The following is a 24,294-nucleotide window of genomic DNA, read 5'->3' on the forward strand; positions in this document are numbered from 1 at the left end:
CCTCGCTGAGGATGAAGCTTGCTTTCCAGCAGTTCTCAAAACTGTGTTGAGGCTGAAATGCTGCGTCTGTGTTTGGGTTGGGGTTGCACCTTGGTGAGTGTAGGGATGGGTTTTAAGTGGGTGCAGCGGAGGGCCCGGCCCCAGTGTCCTGTAGTGTGTTTTGACCCATCAGCATAGCCTTTTGGTTCTCAGATAGCCTGCTGAAGTAAGTGATTTCTCCTGCGAGTGGAATGGAATCGAATTCTTCTTTTGGCATGTAATCTATTCTGCTCCTAGATTTTTCTTTGTAAATGAAAGATTGAGGTAATTCCAGGTGGAAAAAAAAAAAAAGAGTTGCTTGTTTGTATTTTCCTTTCAATATTCAAAGCTGTAGCAAAAGCATGGGGATTTTTGTTTCTAGAAACACCCCAGTTCTCTTGTCTGCGCTCTGCATGCTGTTGAGCTAAGCCATATAAAGAAGTTAATAAAACCACAGCTGCTCCTCCTCCTCTTTCTGCTTTTTTGTGCTTTCCCCTTGCACTTTCCCAGGTGATTGGCTTCAGGTTCCAGGTGGGACCTAATGGTAACTGAGTTGCAGGTATGCCATGAGAGAGCTCCTTCTGCCTGGGCTGCACTTTGGGGTAAGTGCTTTGGTTTTCCTTCAGTTGTTTGGAGGGTTCTTTAGGTGGGTCAGTCTATGGACTGATGCGTTTTCAAGTAGAAACCAGTACTCCTATCTTTTTGAGGTTGCAACTGGCAGGATCTGTCATTGTAAAGCAATCTAGTAGTAGGTGCCTGTATTGCATGCAGCTCTTCCTCAGGTGAGTAGTAGTTATAGCAGTGTTACGGATAGTATGGTGATGTTACTTTGTGTGTTTGCTTTGTGTTTCTGGGTCCCTTATGATTTTTGCAGAATTACGTTTTTTTTTGTGAGTCTTTGCCTATATGTCAAATCTTATCAAAGTCACAACCTTGGTGGCAAAGTGATGGAGCAGGGTTTAGGAGAAATGTATCATTGAAGCTCCCTGTGTGAGCGTGTATCTGAAAATGGCAGCATTGGGCATGTAAGGGGTATTCTGTTTCAGGTTTAGGGACAGTTTATTGTATTTCTGGAGCTTTTGCCTGTGTGTTTGCTGTCTGTCGAGTCGTTAGACCATAAAGCCTTCTAGGCTTTATGTGCATGAAATTCACATATTTGAGGTATGTTTATGAGGGGTTGCCAGGTACGTTGTTTTTGGGAAACCGTGGGGTACGGTTTCTTGACCGCATAAATGCAGTACTGCCAAGAGACTGAGCAGGGTCGCCGCCCGGGCCCATTTCGGCGCGGCGCCGCCCGGGCCCATTTCGGCGCGGCGCCGCCCGGGCCCATTTCGGCGCGGCGCCGCCCGGGCCCATTTCGGCGCGGCGCCGCCCGGGCCCATTTCGGCGCGGCGCCGCCCGGGCCCATTTCGGCGCGGCGCCGCCCGGGCCCATTTCGGCGCGGCGCCGCCCGGGCCCATTTCGGCGCGGCGCCGCCCGGGCCCATTTCGGCGCGGCGCCGCCCGGGCCCATTTCGGCGCGGCGCCGCCCGGGCCCATTTCGGCGCGGCGCCGCCCGGGCCCATTTCGGCGCGGCGCCGCCCGGGCCCATTTCGGCGCGGCGCCGCCCGGGCCCATTACTCAGGTGGAGCTACTGAGCAGGTGAGGTAAAGGAACCGGGAACAGAGAAGTATTGCACAATGGTATGTTGCATTAGTTGTAGTGTGCGTTGTGCAGGACATGGGTATTAGGGCTTGCATGGTAGTGAATGCTGGTTCTCTGTGTTTACAGATGGGGATGAGCCTGTTTAAAGTAATTCCAGTTCAAAAAGTTTCAGTTATTAGCTTGGTGATATTGTCAATTCAATATTAAAACCTGCAGAATAAGCCAAAGGCGGTTTTTGCTTCTAGAATCACTGCAAATATTTGGTCTGCTCTCTGCATGCTTTTGAGATAAAGTTTATTTAAAAAAAGAAACAAAAAGAAAAACAGCTACTTCTCTTGCTCTATTTCTACTTTCTTGTGCTTTGCCCCTCCCATTTCCCAGGTGATTGGGTTTGGGTGCTGGGCGGGGCCAAAAGGTATATGAGCCCCAGGCATGGCATCAGAGTGCTCCTTCTGCCTGGGCTGCTCTTTGGGGGTAAGTGCTTTGTGTTTCCTTCAGTCAGTTGCAGGGTTCTCTAGGCAGTCTGGAGTCTATGGATTTCTGGATTTCTAAGTGGTTGGAATTCTAGATCTCTAAGTGCTTGAATTAGAGGGATATTTAGTAGAGGCTGCTGGCTCACTTTTTTTTAGGATGGCCGCATATTCTCCTGTTTTTGAGATGTATTTTAATCTCTGCATGTTTAAAACCACTTGTTTTAGTCCCCTGGAGAGTTACACCAGCTTGATTACATGCTACATGTGGCTTGGCAGCGTAGATGCAGCATTACCAAGAGCCTGAGCAGGGTTGTATCAGAGTCCCCTTTTTCATCTGCAAAGGGTAAGTCTGTGATTACTGCTGCCGGGGTTGCTGTGTGTGCATGTCTTTTTGGCGTTTGTGGAGTTGTGTTTTTTTTTTTGTTGTTGTTGTTTGTGTGTGTGTATGTTCTAAGTTTCTGGTTTTCTGAGGGGTAAACAGTTAGTGTGCTGAACGTGGTAGGCAGGTGGAGGTTGGGAGCTGCTCAGGACTGGAAGGTTTGGTTTCTAGGAGTATGCGGCATCCATCCTGTGCGATGCGACTGATTGTTGGGCGGGAACGTTCCAGCTTGTGTGTCCTAAGCAATGTAGCTTGTGTAGCGTATGTTGTGTGGCCCGGGCAGAATTTGCTGTGGCGCTGTGAGCGAAGAATCTGAGTTAGAGCTGTTGAGCAACTGAAGTAAAGGAACTGGGAAGAGAGAGGTATTGCAGCAGGTACGCTGTGGTTGTGAGGTGCCTCAGAGTGTGCTTTTCTCTCGTCTCTACAGGTGCTTTGTGCAGTCGTGGACAGGGAAGGGAAATCCTCATGTCACGAAGCACTGAGGGAAGGCGAGTGTTGTCAGCCTGGTCATCCCTTATCCGAAGCGAAGGGAAGACGCTCAGGTGTTTCCCTGTGAGGGTCCGAGGTGAGGCTGTGTGGGATAGAGGAGCAGTGTGGCAGGTGGTTGCTTGCAAGCACAGTGGTCATTGTGTCCTTCTGTGTTCCCAGGTGGCGTGGGTGATGCTGGCCGCTCCTTTCAAGCTTGGACCTAATTTGCAGGTACAGAGGCAAGTGGCCTGCTGTTTTGAAAGGATAAAACTAAAGATGGGGTCCCTTTTGTTGTTGAGGGATGGGTGCTACTGCTGTCAGCTGAATGTTTATCTTCTGCCTGTGTTTTTCCTTTTGTTCAGGCTGAAACGCAGTGCGCAGTGCAGGACGTCTTGACCCGAGCTGCCTCTGCAGTGACTCTGGTGCGTGGTGAGCAGAGGTAACTGTTGTTTTTGGGGCGCGGTTGTCGCTGCAGTTATTTTCCTACAGCCAATAGAGTAAAATTCCAGTTTGTCTTTTAGAGGTGCTATAAGTGGGTAAAGAGAACAGATGGAAGCGTGTGCCACGTGGGGTAGGCAAGCGGCTGAGGTACAGGAGGGGATGAGAGTATGTGATTTTTTTTCTGGGGATGAAATGGAATTAATTTTGTTGGTGTATAATGTGTTCTGCTCCTAGATTTTTCTTTCAATGTGAAGAAAAGTTTGAGCTAATTCCAGGTAAGAAAGTTCCAGTTACTTGCTGGGTCGTATTGTCCTTTTAATATTCAAAGCTGCAGCAAAAGCATGGGGATTGTTGCTTCTAGAAACACCCCGGTTTTCTTGTTTGCACTCTGCATGCTGTTGAGCTAAAGCAGACCAAAAAAAAAAAAAAAGGAAACACACACACACACACAAAAAACAACAATAACAAAAAAAAAAACACCATTGGGTGATGTGTTGTGAACGCAACGATCATTTAATCCCTTTGTTTTCCCAGGTGGTGTGGATGATACTGGTTGCACTGTTGGAGCTTGGATTTGGAGAGGAACAGGTGAGCATAGTTGTATGTTGCATCAGCAGTAGTCAGCATTGTGGAGAAGGTGGGCATCATGACCGGCATGCTAGTGAATGCTGGTACTCTGTTTTTGCAGCTGATGATGAGCCTGGCAATTGCCTAAGATGACGACCAGTGCCTGTGCATTTCTTGAGGCGGAGGGAATTTACCATGCAGCAACCTGAGAGCTAAGTTGGGGGGCACCTGGTATTTGCATATCTGGGGTGGCTAATGGGAGCTGGGAGCCAGAGGAGCATGGTGCCTGCTGGCTGACTAGACTTGGTTCCACGGTGAGGGTGGTTCAGGCTGGGTCACGTTCAGGCTGCTTGTGGCCGGGTCACCAGGCTAATAGAAGCAGCGGGATTATTTTGTAGCGTGAGTGCGTGCGCCAGGCAGGACAGTTTCCTTCTGTTCGTCTGTCTTGTAGTGTTGCTTCTGCAGCGTCTGTTCTGTGCTTCTCGGGTCTTGATATCCTCCTAGCTTTTGACACTGGACTGACCAGACAGGCGACTTGGTAGCGGTGCTGAAGGGCCTCAGTGCTTGTTTTGTCATCGTGGCTCTGATCCGAGCACTTCTTGTCTTGCAGTCGCTGCTTGAAATGCAGTTCTGTTTCAGGTCTCGTGCATCCTATTCGGTTTGAGATCGCATCTGTTTCCATCCTCACTCTTGCAGAAGTCATCTGGGCCGCATCAGGAGCTCTTGCTTGGGAATTGATTTCCTAAGCGTTGTCTTATGGGGTTTTCAGTCCCCATCCTTCTGGTCTCTTGCCTTGAAGGCAGGCTTTTTAGGCCTCCATCATCCCAGTTCTGGCAGTTGCTTCCAGTCGCGTGTCGTGACATTTGAGTCTCCTCTAGGGTCTGGTGCAGAGCACCTGTTGTGACTTGCTGTTGCCATAGGGCTTCCCTCCGGGGGTCACTTTTTCTTGCGCCTTGTGTTGTGTGTTTTGTTTGTAGTGTTTGTGGCGTGGCTGTGTGTGTATGTGTTTGGTCTGGAGCTGTCCTGCCTGGCAGTTAGTGATGACAGCTAACATGGCAGTGCATGGGTGTGCTAATACATTGTCTGGAGTGTTTTGGCGAAGACATCCGGTCTGCATCTGGGCACGTACTGAAGGGCAGCTGGCACAGTCATCTCTGGAGGTTGGTAGATGTGGATTTGGCAGAGTTGAGCTGCTTGCGAGCAGCTGCTCCCATAATGCTTGAACAGTGCACTGTTGAATCATGAAAGCTTACAGATACGGGGTTTTGAAACTTTTATTTTTATATCTTTCCTGTCCCCAGTAGAGTGTGTACCTTAGTAGGAACTGCTCACAGGAAAGAGCTCCCTCTGGAACTGTCCAGCACTCGGTAGGCAGCTCGGTGACTAGCTTGATCTACTTCTGAGGTGCTGAGGTAAGGGGGCTGCTGTTTTGAAAGGATAATTTGTAAATGGGGTCCCTTCTGTTGTTGAGGGATGGGTGCTAATGCTGGCAGCTGAATGATTATCTTGTGACCGTTTTCATTTGCTAAAGCTGAAACACAGTGTACAACACAGGACTTGACCACAGCTTCTTTTAGCAAGGTGAGCGATGAGCAGATCTAGCAGGTACTTTAGTGGTGCAGTTGTCACTGCAGTTACTTAACTGCACAAAGTACAGTAAAAATCCTGTTTATATTTCAGAGGTGTGTTGTAGCTGGCCTAAGAGAGCAGATGGAAGCATCTTCCTCGAGGGCAGGTGAGGGGGCAGAGGTTAGGGAGCAGATGAGAGTAACTGTCCTATCTGTGCTGTGTCTTTGGATGCTGCTTCAGCCTATGCTTTTCTTTTTGTTTCACAGGTGTGTCGCACAGGCTGAGTGGGGCCAAGCTGCACTCTGAAGAGCAGCACGGGAAGGGCGGGCTGTTTGTGAGCTGGATTGGAGCAGAACTGCCAAGTAGCACGAGGTGACTGCGAAGGGTCTTGCTTTGCAGGTGCCATGGCAGGCTCTCCACAGAAGCGGTTGAGGATTTGAGAAGAGGTTGCAGATCATCGAGGAGCGACACGTGCAGGGACGGCTTGAAAACGGTATGGCTGCTTTCTCTTCTGTTTATCAGGTGTCCCAGGCGACGTGGGCTGTGATGTTAGCCTTTAGGATCGGAACAAAGCAGGTGCTGATGGCGGTCTTCTTCGGTAGGCAAAGAGTTGCCCGCAGCCCTGTCCTGTGTAGCCTGGGCATGCCTCGCTGAGGATGAAGCTTGCTTTCCAGCAGTTCTCAAAACTGTGTTGAGGCTGAAATGCTGCGTCTGTGTTTGGGTTGGGGTTGCACCTTGGTGAGTGTAGGGATGGGTTTTAAGTGGGTGCAGCGGAGGGCCCGGCCCCAGTGTCCTGTAGTGTGTTTTGACCCATCAGCATAGCCTTTTGGTTCTCAGATAGCCTGCTGAAGTAAGTGATTTCTCCTGCGAGTGGAATGGAATCGAATTCTTCTTTTGGCATGTAATCTATTCTGCTCCTAGATTTTTCTTTGTAAATGAAAGATTGAGGTAATTCCAGGTGGAAAAAAAAAAAAAAGAGTTGCTTGTTTGTATTTTCCTTTCAATATTCAAAGCTGTAGCAAAAGCATGGGGATTTTTGTTTCTAGAAACACCCCAGTTCTCTTGTCTGCGCTCTGCATGCTGTTGAGCTAAGCCATATAAAGAAGTTAATAAAACCACAGCTGCTCCTCCTCCTCTTTCTGCTTTTTTGTGCTTTCCCCTTGCACTTTCCCAGGTGATTGGCTTCAGGTTCCAGGTGGGACCTAATGGTAACTGAGTTGCAGGTATGCCATGAGAGAGCTCCTTCTGCCTGGGCTGCACTTTGGGGTAAGTGCTTTGGTTTTCCTTCAGTTGTTTGGAGGGTTCTTTAGGTGGGTCAGTCTATGGACTGATGCGTTTTCAAGTAGAAACCAGTACTCCTATCTTTTTGAGGTTGCAACTGGCAGGATCTGTCATTGTAAAGCAATCTAGTAGTAGGTGCCTGTATTGCATGCAGCTCTTCCTCAGGTGAGTAGTAGTTATAGCAGTGTTACGGATAGTATGGTGATGTTACTTTGTGTGTTTGCTTTGTGTTTCTGGGTCCCTTATGATTTTTGCAGAATTACGTTTTTTTTTGTGAGTCTTTGCCTATATGTCAAATCTTATCAAAGTCACAACCTTGGTGGCAAAGTGATGGAGCAGGGTTTAGGAGAAATGTATCATTGAAGCTCCCTGTGTGAGCGTGTATCTGAAAATGGCAGCATTGGGCATGTAAGGGGTATTCTGTTTCAGGTTTAGGGACAGTTTATTGTATTTCTGGAGCTTTTGCCTGTGTGTTTGCTGTCTGTCGAGTCGTTAGACCATAAAGCCTTCTAGGCTTTATGTGCATGAAATTCACATATTTGAGGTATGTTTATGAGGGGTTGCCAGGTACGTTGTTTTTGGGAAACCGTGGGGTACGGTTTCTTGACCGCATAAATGCAGTACTGCCAAGAGACTGAGCAGGGTCGCCGCCCGGGCCCATTTCGGCGCGGCGCCGCCCGGGCCCATTTCGGCGCGGCGCCGCCCGGGCCCATTTCGGCGCGGCGCCGCCCGGGCCCATTTCGGCGCGGCGCCGCCCGGGCCCATTTCGGCGCGGCGCCGCCCGGGCCCATTTCGGCGCGGCGCCGCCCGGGCCCATTTCGGCGCGGCGCCGCCCGGGCCCATTTCGGCGCGGCGCCGCCCGGGCCCATTTCGGCGCGGCGCCGCCCGGGCCCATTTCGGCGCGGCGCCGCCCGGGCCCATTTCGGCGCGGCGCCGCCCGGGCCCATTTCGGCGCGGCGCCGCCCGGGCCCATTACTCAGGTGGAGCTACTGAGCAGGTGAGGTAAAGGAACCGGGAACAGAGAAGTATTGCACAATGGTATGTTGCATTAGTTGTAGTGTGCGTTGTGCAGGACATGGGTATTAGGGCTTGCATGGTAGTGAATGCTGGTTCTCTGTGTTTACAGATGGGGATGAGCCTGTTTAAAGTAATTCCAGTTCAAAAAGTTTCAGTTATTAGCTTGGTGATATTGTCAATTCAATATTAAAACCTGCAGAATAAGCCAAAGGCGGTTTTTGCTTCTAGAATCACTGCAAATATTTGGTCTGCTCTCTGCATGCTTTTGAGATAAAGTTTATTTAAAAAAAGAAACAAAAAGAAAAACAGCTACTTCTCTTGCTCTATTTCTACTTTCTTGTGCTTTGCCCCTCCCATTTCCCAGGTGATTGGGTTTGGGTGCTGGGCGGGGCCAAAAGGTATATGAGCCCCAGGCATGGCATCAGAGTGCTCCTTCTGCCTGGGCTGCTCTTTGGGGGTAAGTGCTTTGTGTTTCCTTCAGTCAGTTGCAGGGTTCTCTAGGCAGTCTGGAGTCTATGGATTTCTGGATTTCTAAGTGGTTGGAATTCTAGATCTCTAAGTGCTTGAATTAGAGGGATATTTAGTAGAGGCTGCTGGCTCACTTTTTTTTAGGATGGCCGCATATTCTCCTGTTTTTGAGATGTATTTTAATCTCTGCATGTTTAAAACCACTTGTTTTAGTCCCCTGGAGAGTTACACCAGCTTGATTACATGCTACATGTGGCTTGGCAGCGTAGATGCAGCATTACCAAGAGCCTGAGCAGGGTTGTATCAGAGTCCCCTTTTTCATCTGCAAAGGGTAAGTCTGTGATTACTGCTGCCGGGGTTGCTGTGTGTGCATGTCTTTTTGGCGTTTGTGGAGTTGTGTTTTTTTTTTTGTTGTTGTTGTTTGTGTGTGTGTATGTTCTAAGTTTCTGGTTTTCTGAGGGGTAAACAGTTAGTGTGCTGAACGTGGTAGGCAGGTGGAGGTTGGGAGCTGCTCAGGACTGGAAGGTTTGGTTTCTAGGAGTATGCGGCATCCATCCTGTGCGATGCGACTGATTGTTGGGCGGGAACGTTCCAGCTTGTGTGTCCTAAGCAATGTAGCTTGTGTAGCGTATGTTGTGTGGCCCGGGCAGAATTTGCTGTGGCGCTGTGAGCGAAGAATCTGAGTTAGAGCTGTTGAGCAACTGAAGTAAAGGAACTGGGAAGAGAGAGGTATTGCAGCAGGTACGCTGTGGTTGTGAGGTGCCTCAGAGTGTGCTTTTCTCTCGTCTCTACAGGTGCTTTGTGCAGTCGTGGACAGGGAAGGGAAATCCTCATGTCACGAAGCACTGAGGGAAGGCGAGTGTTGTCAGCCTGGTCATCCCTTATCCGAAGCGAAGGGAAGACGCTCAGGTGTTTCCCTGTGAGGGTCCGAGGTGAGGCTGTGTGGGATAGAGGAGCAGTGTGGCAGGTGGTTGCTTGCAAGCACAGTGGTCATTGTGTCCTTCTGTGTTCCCAGGTGGCGTGGGTGATGCTGGCCGCTCCTTTCAAGCTTGGACCTAATTTGCAGGTACAGAGGCAAGTGGCCTGCTGTTTTGAAAGGATAAAACTAAAGATGGGGTCCCTTTTGTTGTTGAGGGATGGGTGCTACTGCTGTCAGCTGAATGTTTATCTTCTGCCTGTGTTTTTCCTTTTGTTCAGGCTGAAACGCAGTGCGCAGTGCAGGACGTCTTGACCCGAGCTGCCTCTGCAGTGACTCTGGTGCGTGGTGAGCAGAGGTAACTGTTGTTTTTGGGGCGCGGTTGTCGCTGCAGTTATTTTCCTACAGCCAATAGAGTAAAATTCCAGTTTGTCTTTTAGAGGTGCTATAAGTGGGTAAAGAGAACAGATGGAAGCGTGTGCCACGTGGGGTAGGCAAGCGGCTGAGGTACAGGAGGGGATGAGAGTATGTGATTTTTTTTCTGGGGATGAAATGGAATTAATTTTGTTGGTGTATAATGTGTTCTGCTCCTAGATTTTTCTTTCAATGTGAAGAAAAGTTTGAGCTAATTCCAGGTAAGAAAGTTCCAGTTACTTGCTGGGTCGTATTGTCCTTTTAATATTCAAAGCTGCAGCAAAAGCATGGGGATTGTTGCTTCTAGAAACACCCCGGTTTTCTTGTTTGCACTCTGCATGCTGTTGAGCTAAAGCAGACCAAAAAAAAAAAAAAAGGAAACACACACACACACACAAAAAACAACAATAACAAAAAAAAAACCACCATTGGGTGATGTGTTGTGAACGCAACGATCATTTAATCCCTTTGTTTTCCCAGGTGGTGTGGATGATACTGGTTGCACTGTTGGAGCTTGGATTTGGAGAGGAACAGGTGAGCATAGTTGTATGTTGCATCAGCAGTAGTCAGCATTGTGGAGAAGGTGGGCATCATGACCGGCATGCTAGTGAATGCTGGTACTCTGTTTTTGCAGCTGATGATGAGCCTGGCAATTGCCTAAGATGACGACCAGTGCCTGTGCATTTCTTGAGGCGGAGGGAATTTACCATGCAGCAACCTGAGAGCTAAGTTGGGGGGCACCTGGTATTTGCATATCTGGGGTGGCTAATGGGAGCTGGGAGCCAGAGGAGCATGGTGCCTGCTGGCTGACTAGACTTGGTTCCACGGTGAGGGTGGTTCAGGCTGGGTCACGTTCAGGCTGCTTGTGGCCGGGTCACCAGGCTAATAGAAGCAGCGGGATTATTTTGTAGCGTGAGTGCGTGCGCCAGGCAGGACAGTTTCCTTCTGTTCGTCTGTCTTGTAGTGTTGCTTCTGCAGCGTCTGTTCTGTGCTTCTCGGGTCTTGATATCCTCCTAGCTTTTGACACTGGACTGACCAGACAGGCGACTTGGTAGCGGTGCTGAAGGGCCTCAGTGCTTGTTTTGTCATCGTGGCTCTGATCCGAGCACTTCTTGTCTTGCAGTCGCTGCTTGAAATGCAGTTCTGTTTCAGGTCTCGTGCATCCTATTCGGTTTGAGATCGCATCTGTTTCCATCCTCACTCTTGCAGAAGTCATCTGGGCCGCATCAGGAGCTCTTGCTTGGGAATTGATTTCCTAAGCGTTGTCTTATGGGGTTTTCAGTCCCCATCCTTCTGGTCTCTTGCCTTGAAGGCAGGCTTTTTAGGCCTCCATCATCCCAGTTCTGGCAGTTGCTTCCAGTCGCGTGTCGTGACATTTGAGTCTCCTCTAGGGTCTGGTGCAGAGCACCTGTTGTGACTTGCTGTTGCCATAGGGCTTCCCTCCGGGGGTCACTTTTTCTTGCGCCTTGTGTTGTGTGTTTTGTTTGTAGTGTTTGTGGCGTGGCTGTGTGTGTATGTGTTTGGTCTGGAGCTGTCCTGCCTGGCAGTTAGTGATGACAGCTAACATGGCAGTGCATGGGTGTGCTAATACATTGTCTGGAGTGTTTTGGCGAAGACATCCGGTCTGCATCTGGGCACGTACTGAAGGGCAGCTGGCACAGTCATCTCTGGAGGTTGGTAGATGTGGATTTGGCAGAGTTGAGCTGCTTGCGAGCAGCTGCTCCCATAATGCTTGAACAGTGCACTGTTGAATCATGAAAGCTTACAGATACGGGGTTTTGAAACTTTTATTTTTATATCTTTCCTGTCCCCAGTAGAGTGTGTACCTTAGTAGGAACTGCTCACAGGAAAGAGCTCCCTCTGGAACTGTCCAGCACTCGGTAGGCAGCTCGGTGACTAGCTTGATCTACTTCTGAGGTGCTGAGGTAAGGGGGCTGCTGTTTTGAAAGGATAATTTGTAAATGGGGTCCCTTCTGTTGTTGAGGGATGGGTGCTAATGCTGGCAGCTGAATGATTATCTTGTGACCGTTTTCATTTGCTAAAGCTGAAACACAGTGTACAACACAGGACTTGACCACAGCTTCTTTTAGCAAGGTGAGCGATGAGCAGATCTAGCAGGTACTTTAGTGGTGCAGTTGTCACTGCAGTTACTTAACTGCACAAAGTACAGTAAAAATCCTGTTTATATTTCAGAGGTGTGTTGTAGCTGGCCTAAGAGAGCAGATGGAAGCATCTTCCTCGAGGGCAGGTGAGGGGGCAGAGGTTAGGGAGCAGATGAGAGTAACTGTCCTATCTGTGCTGTGTCTTTGGATGCTGCTTCAGCCTATGCTTTTCTTTTTGTTTCACAGGTGTGTCGCACAGGCTGAGTGGGGCCAAGCTGCACTCTGAAGAGCAGCACGGGAAGGGCGGGCTGTTTGTGAGCTGGATTGGAGCAGAACTGCCAAGTAGCACGAGGTGACTGCGAAGGGTCTTGCTTTGCAGGTGCCATGGCAGGCTCTCCACAGAAGCGGTTGAGGATTTGAGAAGAGGTTGCAGATCATCGAGGAGCGACACGTGCAGGGACGGCTTGAAAACGGTATGGCTGCTTTCTCTTCTGTTTATCAGGTGTCCCAGGCGACGTGGGCTGTGATGTTAGCCTTTAGGATCGGAACAAAGCAGGTGCTGATGGCGGTCTTCTTCGGTAGGCAAAGAGTTGCCCGCAGCCCTGTCCTGTGTAGCCTGGGCATGCCTCGCTGAGGATGAAGCTTGCTTTCCAGCAGTTCTCAAAACTGTGTTGAGGCTGAAATGCTGCGTCTGTGTTTGGGTTGGGGTTGCACCTTGGTGAGTGTAGGGATGGGTTTTAAGTGGGTGCAGCGGAGGGCCCGGCCCCAGTGTCCTGTAGTGTGTTTTGACCCATCAGCATAGCCTTTTGGTTCTCAGATAGCCTGCTGAAGTAAGTGATTTCTCCTGCGAGTGGAATGGAATCGAATTCTTCTTTTGGCATGTAATCTATTCTGCTCCTAGATTTTTCTTTGTAAATGAAAGATTGAGGTAATTCCAGGTGGAAAAAAAAAAAAAAGAGTTGCTTGTTTGTATTTTCCTTTCAATATTCAAAGCTGTAGCAAAAGCATGGGGATTTTTGTTTCTAGAAACACCCCAGTTCTCTTGTCTGCGCTCTGCATGCTGTTGAGCTAAGCCATATAAAGAAGTTAATAAAACCACAGCTGCTCCTCCTCCTCTTTCTGCTTTTTTGTGCTTTCCCCTTGCACTTTCCCAGGTGATTGGCTTCAGGTTCCAGGTGGGACCTAATGGTAACTGAGTTGCAGGTATGCCATGAGAGAGCTCCTTCTGCCTGGGCTGCACTTTGGGGTAAGTGCTTTGGTTTTCCTTCAGTTGTTTGGAGGGTTCTTTAGGTGGGTCAGTCTATGGACTGATGCGTTTTCAAGTAGAAACCAGTACTCCTATCTTTTTGAGGTTGCAACTGGCAGGATCTGTCATTGTAAAGCAATCTAGTAGTAGGTGCCTGTATTGCATGCAGCTCTTCCTCAGGTGAGTAGTAGTTATAGCAGTGTTACGGATAGTATGGTGATGTTACTTTGTGTGTTTGCTTTGTGTTTCTGGGTCCCTTATGATTTTTGCAGAATTACGTTTTTTTTTGTGAGTCTTTGCCTATATGTCAAATCTTATCAAAGTCACAACCTTGGTGGCAAAGTGATGGAGCAGGGTTTAGGAGAAATGTATCATTGAAGCTCCCTGTGTGAGCGTGTATCTGAAAATGGCAGCATTGGGCATGTAAGGGGTATTCTGTTTCAGGTTTAGGGACAGTTTATTGTATTTCTGGAGCTTTTGCCTGTGTGTTTGCTGTCTGTCGAGTCGTTAGACCATAAAGCCTTCTAGGCTTTATGTGCATGAAATTCACATATTTGAGGTATGTTTATGAGGGGTTGCCAGGTACGTTGTTTTTGGGAAACCGTGGGGTACGGTTTCTTGACCGCATAAATGCAGTACTGCCAAGAGACTGAGCAGGGTCGCCGCCCGGGCCCATTTCGGCGCGGCGCCGCCCGGGCCCATTTCGGCGCGGCGCCGCCCGGGCCCATTTCGGCGCGGCGCCGCCCGGGCCCATTTCGGCGCGGCGCCGCCCGGGCCCATTTCGGCGCGGCGCCGCCCGGGCCCATTTCGGCGCGGCGCCGCCCGGGCCCATTTCGGCGCGGCGCCGCCCGGGCCCATTTCGGCGCGGCGCCGCCCGGGCCCATTTCGGCGCGGCGCCGCCCGGGCCCATTTCGGCGCGGCGCCGCCCGGGCCCATTTCGGCGCGGCGCCGCCCGGGCCCATTTCGGCGCGGCGCCGCCCGGGCCCATTTCTCAGGTGGAGCTACTGAGCAGGTGAGATAAAGGAGTTGGGAACAGAGAGGTATTGCACAACTGTATGTTGCATCAGTAGTAGCGAGTGTTGTGCAGGAGGTGGGTATTAGATCTGGTGTAGAGGGATGGTTAACTGAGATAGGTCATGTAGACATAAAACAGCTGAATCTTCACGAGTTGGACAAACATCGCACACAACTTGTCTGAGCCAATCAGACACAAGGACACAATATCCGTTGGCGGTTTGGGAAAGTACCGACTGTGTTATTTCGTTCGAAAGGATGAGGAAGAAGCTGATAAGATAAGGACGTAGGGGGACCAATCATGAGCTTAACTTTTGTAATATGTATGAGCTAATTATATGTTAAGGAATAAAAGGCGTCTGAGCTATCCAATAAATCGAAGCTTGCTGATCACTCATATTGAGTGTCCCTGTCTTCCTTCTGTCGACAACAAATGGCGCCTGAACAGGGACCCCGCTGGCGGTGAACCTGCGAGCCACGGATCGACGGAATAAGGGAAGGAAACAGGTCCTGCAATGCAGCTCAGGAGGTGGAAGGGATGAAAATGCTGAATCCTCGCACCCGGGAGCACCTATAGAGGGTCCCGCCGGCCACGCGTCGCCGAGGTCTTGCAAAGGCTGCAACAGCGCTGACGTAAACAAAGGTATGGAGAGACAAGCGACGTATGATCTGCTCAAGTGCTTTTTTGAAAAGCAGAGCACGCAGGGTATAGACTGTAAAAACGAATTGCGGAGGGACGCGGAAAAAGGAATTGCGGAGGGACGCGGGAAATTGAAGTAATCGCGGTGCGATGCGGGACATCCGAGATCGAGTTGCTACAGTAGACCAGAGGCATCAGTGGACAACGGCAGCTGACCCTCACTGTGTGGTGAGTCGGCACAGAGCAGAGGGGTGGACATCAGGACCCTGCAGACTGTCAGATGTAACCATGGAAGCAGCGGCGGCTGTGCTGCTTCTCTCTGGCATTCATTTTATAAGAGGTTTATCTTGCAATGCAAAAAAGACTATTCGTCCCCAGATCGGTGTTATAACTATGTTTCTGGATAAGATTCTGTGGGGTTGCCACATTCTATGGATTAGTGATGACAACTTAGCTCTATTGCGGGGCAGGAGTGCAGAGATGCAGATTACACTGCCAAATGACCACCGGCAGACTTGAGGAGACACTGCTCGGCTGCGGGGATCGGCTGCAGCGTGGACGCCCCTAGGTGCACCCTGAGCGTTTTTGCTCGGAGGGGACTCCACTCTCAGCTGCTCACCACAGGAGCAAAGATCTCCTGAAGCTGCAGACAAACAGTATGTTTTCAGCTGTTGGAGGAATACTAACTGAAGTGTTAATAATTGTATGTGTTATTCTTAAATGTCCAGGTATTTTGTGTTGAAAGTATTTGTGTAAGGGTAAGGTTTTAAAACAAAGTGTTGCAAGTCACTTCACGAGGAACACAATGAGAGACAATACTTATTTGTTGGGTTATGATTCTAAATTATATTGGCCGCACGTATTGTTTGCTTATCATTCTAAATTATATTCTCGTGGTATGATTGAGGTTGTGGTATGATTGAGATTGAGATGTGCCAGAGGCCTCTGGGTGTGCAATTGTGCTGTGTGTGTGCGAGTGTGCTATGTACTGTGTTAGTGAGAGCGTGCTTATTGCCATAGTGCAGGTTGCCATAGTGCAGGCTGAAATCATAGGAAATTAGTGCCGGCAAAAAAATCATAGGAAAATGAAGGACGACGTAGTCCTAGATTCATTACAGTGCTTTTTAGAAAAATGGGGAGTCGATTGTAAGCAACTAGCAGGACTAGTTGCGATCGGTCGAGCAAAATCATATTTCACAAGTATGGAGTCAAGGACTGGGGGCTTTGGGAGCTGAAGCAAAATCTAATAACAATCCGATGTGGAATAATGACACTGCAAAGGCTCTGCCACCTGGCATGTTTTTGATTTGCGGGGATCGTGCATGGCAAGGAATACCTGCCAACGCGTTTGGGGGTCCATGTTATCTAGGGCGACTCACATTGTTCGCCCCGGACTTATACAGTCTCCGGAACCAGAGCTTGTCGCAGAGATCCAAACGAGCTCTTAAGACTTTAGGTTCTGACTGTGATGATGGTGTAGAATTATGGGGCGCTGCTGAGAGAATATTTGCTTCATTAGTTCCAGCAGTGGGAACTGCACATGTTTTGGCTAGCGTTAATAAGTTTGCTTGTTGGGCTGTTAAGCAATCAAATGTAACAACTGAAATTATTACTGAAATGGCACAAGATATGGATAGTCTTAGGCATGTTGTGTTACAAAATAGGGCTGCAATTGATTTTTTGCTTTTAGCGCAAGGATATGGATGTGAAGATTTTGAAGTAATGTGTTGTTTCAATCTTTCAGATCATGGTCAATCGATTCATGACCAGTTGAAATGGTTGATGCAGCACACAAAGAAAATTACAGTACAACCTAGTTGGCTTGACAATTGGTTGCAGTCCATCTTTGGGGGTCTGTCTAACTGGTTAGTGAGTCTAATCAAAGAGGGATTTCGCTTTCTGCTTATAGTTATATTGATAAAAATAGCTGCGCGAATAATTTTTGGTTGCTTAACTAAGAAGCTTGAACAAGTCACAGAAAAGGTATTAGTAGTCCAAAATAAAAATGGGGGAATTGTAGAGGGATGGTTAACTGAGATAGGTCACGTAGACATAAAACAGCTGAATCTTTACGAGTTGGACAAACATCGCACACAACTTGTCTGAGCCAATCAGACACAAGGACGCAATATCCGTTGGCGGTTTGGGAAAGTACCGACTGTGTTATTTCGTTCGAAAGGATGAGGAAGAAGCTGATAAGATAAGGACGTAGGGGGACCAATCATGAGCTTAACTTTTGTAATATGTATGAGCTAATTATATGTTAAGGAATAAAAGGCGTCTGAGCTATCCAATAAATCGAAGCTTGCTGATCATATCACTCATATTGAGTGTCCCTGTCTTCCTTCCGTCAACAACACTCTGGCATGCTAGTGATTGCTGGTTCACTGTTTTTGCAAGTGATAATGAACGTGTTTGACGTAATTCCATTTGAAAAAGTTCCAGTTACTTGACTGGTCGTGTTGTCCTTTTAATATTAAAAGCTGCAGCAAAAGCATGGGGATTGTTGCTTCTAGAAACACCCCAGGTCTCTTGTCTGTTCTCTGCATGATGTTCAGGTAAAGCAGATTTAAAAAAAAAAAAAAAACACAAATAAACAAACAAAACAAAAAAAAAAACAGCTACTGCTCCTCCTGCTCTGCTCCTACTTCCTTGTGCTTTGTCCCTCCCCTTTTCCAGGTGATAGGGTTTGGATATTGGGCGGGGCCAAATGGTATATGAGCCCCAGGCATGACATCAGAGAGCTCCTTCTGCCTGGGCTGCTCTTTGAGGTAAGTGTTTTGTTTTCCTTCAGTCAGTTGCAGGGTTCTCTAGGCAGGCTGGAGTCTATGGATTTCCGGATTTCTAAGTGCTTGGAATTCACTTAACAGAGGAATATTTAGTAGAGGTTGCTGGCTCTTTTTTTTTTTTTTTTTTTTTTTTGATGGTGGGATGCTCTTCTTTTTTTGAGCTATATTTTAATCTCTAGATGTATAAACCTACTTGTGTAATTTTCCAGAGGACTAAAACCAGCTTCATTTCATGCTACATGTGGCTTGGCAGTGTAGATGCAGCATTACCAAGAGCCTGAGCAGGGTTGTATCAGAGTCTGCTCTTTCCTCTGCAAAGGGTAAGTCTGTGATTACCTCTGCAGGGGCTGCTGTGCGTGCACGTCTTTTTGGCATTTATGGATCTCAGATAGTGTTTTTTTTTGTGTGTGTGTATATTCTAAGCTTTTATTTTTTGAGGGGCAAATAGTGTGTGTGCTGAGCGTGGTTGGCAGGAGGAGGTGGGGAGCTGCTCAGGACTGGTAGGTTTGGTTTCTAGGAGTGTGCGGCAGCCTTCCTATGCGACGCGATTGATTATTGGGTGGGAATGTTCCAGTTTGTGTGTCTTAGCCATTGTAGCTTGTGTAGTGTGTGTTGTGTGGCCCAGGCAGAGTTTGCTGTGGCACTGTGAGCGAAGAATCTGAGTTAGAGCTGGTGAGCAGCTGAAGTACAGGAGCTGGGAAGAGAGAGGTATTGCAGCAGGTATGCTGTAGCTCTGAAGTACCTCAGAGTGTGCGTTTCTCTTGTGTCTGCAGGTGCTTTGTGCAGTCGTGGACAGGGAAGGGAAATCCTCCTGTCACGAAGCACTGAGGGAAGGTGAGTGTTGTCAGCCTGGTCATCCCTTATCCGAAGCGAAGGGAAGACGCTCAGGTGTTTCCCTGTGAGGGTCCGAGGTGAGGCTGTGTGGGATAGAGGAGCAGTGTGGCAGGTGGTTGCTTGCAAGCACAGTGGTCATTGTGTCCTTTTGTGTTCCCAGGTGGCGTGGGTGATGCTGGCCGCTCCTTTCAAGCTTGGACCTAATTTGCAGGTACAGAGGCAAGTGGCCTGCTGTTTTGAAAGGATAAAACTAAAGATGGGGTCCCTTTTGTTGTTGAGGGATGGGTGCTACTGCTGTCAGCTGAATGTTTATCTTCTGCCTGTGTTTTTCCTTTTGTTCAGGCTGAAACGCAGTGCGCAGTGCAGGACGTCTTGACCCGAGCTGCCTCTGCAGTGACTCTGGTGCGTGATGAGCAGAGGTAACTGTTGTTTTTGGGGCGCGGTTGTCACTGCAGTTATTTTCCTACAGCCAATAGAGTAAAATTCCAGTTTGTCTTTTAGAGGTGCTATAAGTGGGTAAAGAGAACAGATGGAAGCGTGTGCCACGTGGGGTAGGCAAGCGGCTGAGGTACAGGAGGGGATGAGAGTATGTGATTTTTTTTTTTTCTGGGGATGAAATGGAATTAATTTTGTTGGTGTATAATGTGTTCTGCTCCTAGATTTTTCTTTCAATGTGAAGAAAAGTTTGAGCTAATTCCAGGTAAGAAAGTTCCAGTTACTTGCTGGGTCGTATTGTCCTTTTAATATTCAAAGCTGCAGCAAAAGCGTGGGGATTGTTGCTTCTAGAAACACCCCAGTTTTCTTGTTTGCACTCTGCATGCTGTTGAGCTAAAGCAGACCAAAAAAAAAAATAAATAAAGGAAACACACACACACAAAAAAAAACCAACAATAACAAAAAAAAACCACCATTGGGTGACGTGTTGTGAACGCAACGATCATTTAATCCCTTTGTTTTCCCAGGTGGTGTGGATGACACTGGCTGCACTGTTGGAGCTTGGACTCGGAGAGGAACACGTGAGCACAATCGTATGTTGCATCAGTAGTGGTCAGCATTGTGGAGAAGGTGAGCAATGGGGCTGGCGTCCTAGTGAATGCTGGTACTCTGTTTTTGCAGCTGATGATGAGCCTGGCAATTGACTAAGATGACAATCAGTGCCTGTGCGTTTCTTGAAGCGGAGGGACTTTACCATGCAGCAACCTGAGAGCTAAGCTGGGGGGCACCTGGTATTTGCATATCTGGGGTGGCTAATGGGAGCTGGGAGTCAGAGCAGCATGGAGCCAGCTGGCTGACTAGACTTGGTTCCACGGTGAGGGTGGTTCAGGCTGGGTCACGTTCAGGCTGCTTGTGGCTGGGTCACCAGGCTAATAGAAGCAGCGGGATTATTTTGTAGCGTGAGTGCGTGCGCCAGGCAGGACAGTTTCCTTCTGTTTGTCTGTCTTGTGTTGCTTCTGCGATGTCTGTTCTGTGCTTCTCGGGTCTTGATATCCTCCTAGCTTTTGACACTGGACTGACCAGACAGGCGACTTGGTAGTGGTGCTGAAGGGCCTCAATGCATGTTTTGTCATCATGACTCTGATCAGAGCACTTCTTGTGTTGCAGTCACTGCTTAAAGAGCAGGTCTGTTTCAGGTCTCGTGCATCATATTCGGTTTGAGATCGCGTCTGTTTCCATCCTCACTCTTGCAGAAGTCATCTGGGCCGCATCAGGAGCTCTTGTTGGGAATTGATTTCCTAAGCGTTGTCTTATGGGGTTTTCAGTCCCCATCCTTCTGGTCTGTTGTCTTGAAGGCAGGCTTTTTCGGCCTCCATCATCCCAGTTCTGGCAGTTGCTTCCAGTCGCGTGTCGTGACATTTGAGTCTCCTCTAGGGTCTGGTGCAGAGCACCTGTTGTGACTTGCTGTTGCCATAGGGCTTCCCTCCGGGGGTCACTTTTTCTTGCGCCTTGTGTTGTGTGTTTTGTTTGTAGTGTTTGTGGCGTGGCTGTGTGTGTATGTGTTTGGTCTGGAGCTGTCCTGCCTGGCAGTTAGTGATGACAGCTAACGTGGTAGTGCATGGGTGTGCTAATACATTGTCGGGAGTGTTTTGGCAAAGGCATCCGGTCTACCTCTGGGCACGTACTGAAGGGCAGCTGGCAAAGTCATCTCTGTGGTGTTTGGCAGATGTGTGTGGGGGGGGAGAGTATATCTGCTTGTGAGCAGCTGCTCGCATAGTGCTTGAATGGTGTGCTTGAGGAGGTCTGTTGAATACTGAAAGCTTACAGATAAGGGGTTTTGAAATTTTTATTTTTATTTCCATCCTGTCCCCCAGTACAGCGTAAAACTTAGGAGGAACCTGTCACAGAAAAGAGCTCCTTCTGGAACTGTCCAGCACTTGGTAGGCAGCTCGGTGACTGGCTTGATCTACTTCTGAGGTGCTGAGGCAAGGGGCTTCTGTTTAGAAATTATAATATTGTAAATGGGGTTCCTTGTGTTGTTGAGGGATGGGTGCTAATGCTGGCCGCTGAATGATTATCTTGTGACTGTTCTCATTTGTTTAAGGTGAAACAGTGTACAACGCGGGACTTGAGCATAGCTGCTTTTGGCAAGGTGAGCGATGTAGCAGGTACTTTAGAACAGATGTAGCAGGTACTTTAGGGGTGCAGTTGTCACTGCAGTTACTTAACTGCACAAAGTACAGTAAAAATCCTGTTTATATTTCAGGGGTGTGTTGTAGCTGGCCTAAGAGAGCAGATGGAAGCACCTGCCTCGAGGGCAGGTGAGGGAGCAGAGGTAAGGGAGCAGATGAGAGTAACTGTCCTATCTGTGCTGTGTCTTTGGATGCTGCTTCAGCCTATGCTTTTCTTTTTCTTTCGCAGGTGTGTTGCACAGGCTGAGTGGGGCCAAGCTGCACTCTGAAGAGCAGCACGAGAAGGGCGGGCTGTTTGTGAGCTGGATTGGAGCAGAACTGCCAAGTAGCACAAGGTGACTGCGAAGGGTATCCATCTTGCTTTGCAGGTGCCATGGCAGGCTCTCCACAGAAGCGGTTGAGGATTTGAGAAGAGGTTGCAGATCATCGAGGAGCGATACCTGCAGGGACGGCTTGAAAACGGTATGGCTGCTTTCTCTTCTGTTTATCAGGTGTCCCAGGCAACGTGGGCTGTGATGTTAGCCTTTAGGATCGGAACAAAGCAGGTGCTGATGGCTGTCTTCTTTGGTAGGCAAAGAGGTGCCCAAAGCCCTGTACTGTGTAGCCTGAGCACACCTTGCTGAGGATGAGGTGTCCTTTCTACCAGTTCCCAAAACTGTGTTGAAGCTGAAATGCTGTGTTTGTGTTTGGGTTGGGGTTGCACCTTGGTGAGTGTAGGGATGGATTTTAAGTGGGTGCAGCGGAGGGCCTGGACCCAGTGTCCTGTAATGTGTTTTAACACATCAGCATAGCCTTTTGGTTCTCAGCTTACTGAAGTAAGTGATTTCTCCTGCGAGTGGAATGGAATTGAATTCTTTTTTGGCATGTAATCAGTTCTGCTCCTAGACTTTTCTTTCTATGTAAATAAAAGCTTGAGCTAATTCCAGATGAAAAAAAAAAAAATCAGCTATTTGCTTGGTCATTTTGTCCTTTTAATATTCAAAGCTGTAGCAAAAGCATGGGGATTGTTGTGGAGGAATGGTTAAGTGAGGTAGGACACGTGGATGTTGAGCAGTTAGGAGGTCATGGGCTAGGGAGGTACCGTACTCAACTCATATGAGCCTGGGCACGTGCGCAGCCGGTTGAGAACCAATCATGCCCAAGGACACGATGCCCTTGTGTGGTTGGGAAAGTCTTTAAGGCGGGACAGTAGCTAAAAGAGGGAGGAACTAACTGACAAGATAGGAAAGTGTTAGCCAGTCCTGAGCTTAGTTTTTGCAATATGTATGAGTTGATTATGTTCGAACTAGATAAAAGGCGACTGAGCTATCCATTAAAGTTGAAGTTCACTGTTCACTCATTGAGTGTCTGTCTTCCTTCCGTCGACAACAAATAGCGCCCGAACAGGGACCGATCTGAACGGGATTTGGATACTGCTGGCGGTGATCCTGGGCCACGGTTGGACGGAATAAGGGAGGAACCGGTCCTGCAACGCAGCCCAGGAGGTGGAAGGGACAAGAATCCCCTCACCCGTGTTGGGAAGGTGAAAGGGACGTGGAGTCCCCGCACCCGGGAGAGGATCCCGCCGGTCACGCGTCGCCGAGGTCTGAAAGGTGAAAGGGACGAAAACTTGGAGTCCCCGCACCCGCAGCTCGGAAGGTGGAAGGGAGTCCCCGCACCCGGGATGAGCCTATAAAGGGTCCCGCCGGAGAAGCGCCGCCGAGGTCTTTGCAAAGGCTGCAACCGACGTATATAAAGGTATGGAGAGACATCGGCGTATGCTTTGCTCGAATGCTTTTTAGAAAAGCGGAGCACTTCAGATATAGACTGCAAAAAGGATTTACCAGGATTATTAGCATATGGAGTAATGCAGGGTTGTTTTATCAATCCTGATACAGTTTTTGAACAAACAGAGTGGCGTAAATTTGGGGACAAATTGTTTGATGAAGTTATTAATGAAAATAAGGCTGCTAAAAAATTATTGAAGCCTTGGAGAGCAGTCACTAACGCCTTAGTTATACATCAGGCTGAGCAGAGAGTCGCTACTGCCGCTACAGAGCGACTGGGATTGCTGGGAAGTGTTGGAGCTGGGGATTGCCCACTGCCGCCTTCAGTGAGAACGATAACGCTGCCTCAGGGGGCTACGGGGCAGTGGGAGCCTCCCCCCCCCTCAGTCACCGCCACGAGCAGTGCTGCGCTCGGAGTTCCGCGGAATCGAACGGCAGCTGACCCTCACCGTGTGGTGAGTCGGCACAGAGCAGAGGGACGGACATCAGGACCCTGCAGCCTGTCTGATGTAACCATGGAAGCAGCAGCGGCTGTGCTGCTTCTCTCTGGCATTCTTTTTATAAGAGGTTTACCTTGCAATGAAAAAGGGATACTAACTGGAGTGTTATTAATTGTATGTGTTATTTTTAAATGTCCAGGTATTTTGTGTTGAAAGTATTTGTGTAAGGGTAAGGTTTTAAAACAAAGTGTTGCAAGTCACTTCATGAGGAACACAATGAGAGGCAATACTTGTTTGTTTGCTTATCATTCTAAATTATATTCGTGTGGTATGATTGAGGTTGTGGTATGATTGAGAGTGAGATGTGCCAGAGGCCTCTGGGTGTGTGAGTGTGCTGTGTACTGTGTTAGTGAGAGCGCATTTATTGCCATAGTGCAGGCTGAAATCATAGGAAATTAGTACTGGTCGAGCAAAATCATGTTTCACAAGTATGGAGTCATTGTGCGAAGTAGCCACTTGGAGAAACTTAAGGGAACGTACTGTTTAAAACTTTTTGATCGTAATGAGTCAATTCACAAATCCATTACTTTCTTGAAAGAGCACGTGAGAAAGAGTCAATATGGTATCAATCCTTTCAATCAATGGTTCACTGATATAATTGAAACAATGCATAGATGGTTACTGGGATTAATCAAAGAGGGATTAAGGATTTTGTTCACTGTGGTGTCAATCATCATTGCATGTAGTATTGTGATAAATGTGGTTAAAGAGTTACTTGCAAAAATGTTATAAAATGTTATAGAGATTTTGAAGTGGTGCCAGAAACAGGTACCCAGTGGATCACTGCAAAGTGGACTGAAGCAGCTTTAGAATCTGCACACGCCGAAGACGACCAGGAAGAGGTTCCTGATAATCATTCTGACAATGACGTGGGCTGTGACACCTCGACGACTATCAAGAACAGCCTTTGATCACCATCAAGTGATTAGGTTTAAGTGTGTTACTACTAAGTTGTGTTACTTACTATTAATTGTGTTACCGTTAAGTGCTTACAGTAATTGTAGTGTTATTAGGGTTAAGTTGTGTTATGTTATGTACCCTTTCAGAACATGCTTGTTTGGGGTCCCGATAGGGGATCCAAAGGAACTGAGTGAAATGTTAGCACCATACTCTGCCCGTATT

The 24,294-nt window shown here is 48.4% G+C and overlaps 3 long non-coding RNA genes across 6 annotated transcripts; all 3 read left to right on the forward strand.

Moving 5' to 3' along the window:
* Nucleotides 1-527: 527 nt before the first annotated feature.
* On the forward strand, nt 528-2,975 carry LOC311429011. Its single transcript, XR_014688009.1, has 3 exons — nt 528-620; nt 2,360-2,477; nt 2,941-2,975. It is a non-coding gene; the product is annotated as an uncharacterized lncRNA (long non-coding RNA).
* A 3,756-nt stretch (nt 2,976-6,731) lies between these two features.
* LOC311429000 lies at nt 6,732-9,148 on the forward strand. Its single transcript, XR_014687995.1, has 3 exons — nt 6,732-6,824; nt 8,538-8,655; nt 9,119-9,148. It is a non-coding gene; the product is annotated as an uncharacterized lncRNA (long non-coding RNA).
* A 2,676-nt stretch (nt 9,149-11,824) lies between these two features.
* LOC311428999 lies at nt 11,825-23,896 on the forward strand. 4 transcript variants are annotated; one of them, XR_014687992.1, is made up of 9 exons: nt 11,825-11,902; nt 12,136-12,229; nt 14,465-14,659; nt 17,655-17,765; nt 17,884-17,945; nt 18,219-18,279; nt 19,242-19,307; nt 19,396-19,439; nt 20,589-20,617. It is a non-coding gene; the product is annotated as an uncharacterized lncRNA (long non-coding RNA). The 4 variants fall into 4 exon arrangements; XR_014687993.1 differs by lacking the exons at nt 11,825-11,902; nt 12,136-12,229; nt 14,465-14,659; nt 17,884-17,945; nt 20,589-20,617 and adding exons at nt 12,910-13,002; nt 17,140-17,214; nt 18,440-18,490; nt 18,622-18,698 and having other exon boundaries at nt 17,699-17,765; nt 19,396-20,509; XR_014687994.1 differs by lacking the exons at nt 11,825-11,902; nt 12,136-12,229; nt 14,465-14,659; nt 17,884-17,945; nt 20,589-20,617 and adding exons at nt 13,953-14,014; nt 17,140-17,214; nt 18,440-18,490; nt 18,622-18,698 and having other exon boundaries at nt 17,699-17,765; nt 19,396-20,509.
* Nucleotides 23,897-24,294: the final 398 nt, after the last annotated feature.

The sequence above is a fragment of the Aythya ferina genome (assembly GCF_964211825.1).
Source record: "Aythya ferina genome assembly, contig: HAP1_SCAFFOLD_238, whole genome shotgun sequence".
Classification (NCBI taxonomy): Eukaryota; Metazoa; Chordata; class Aves; order Anseriformes; family Anatidae; genus Aythya; species Aythya ferina.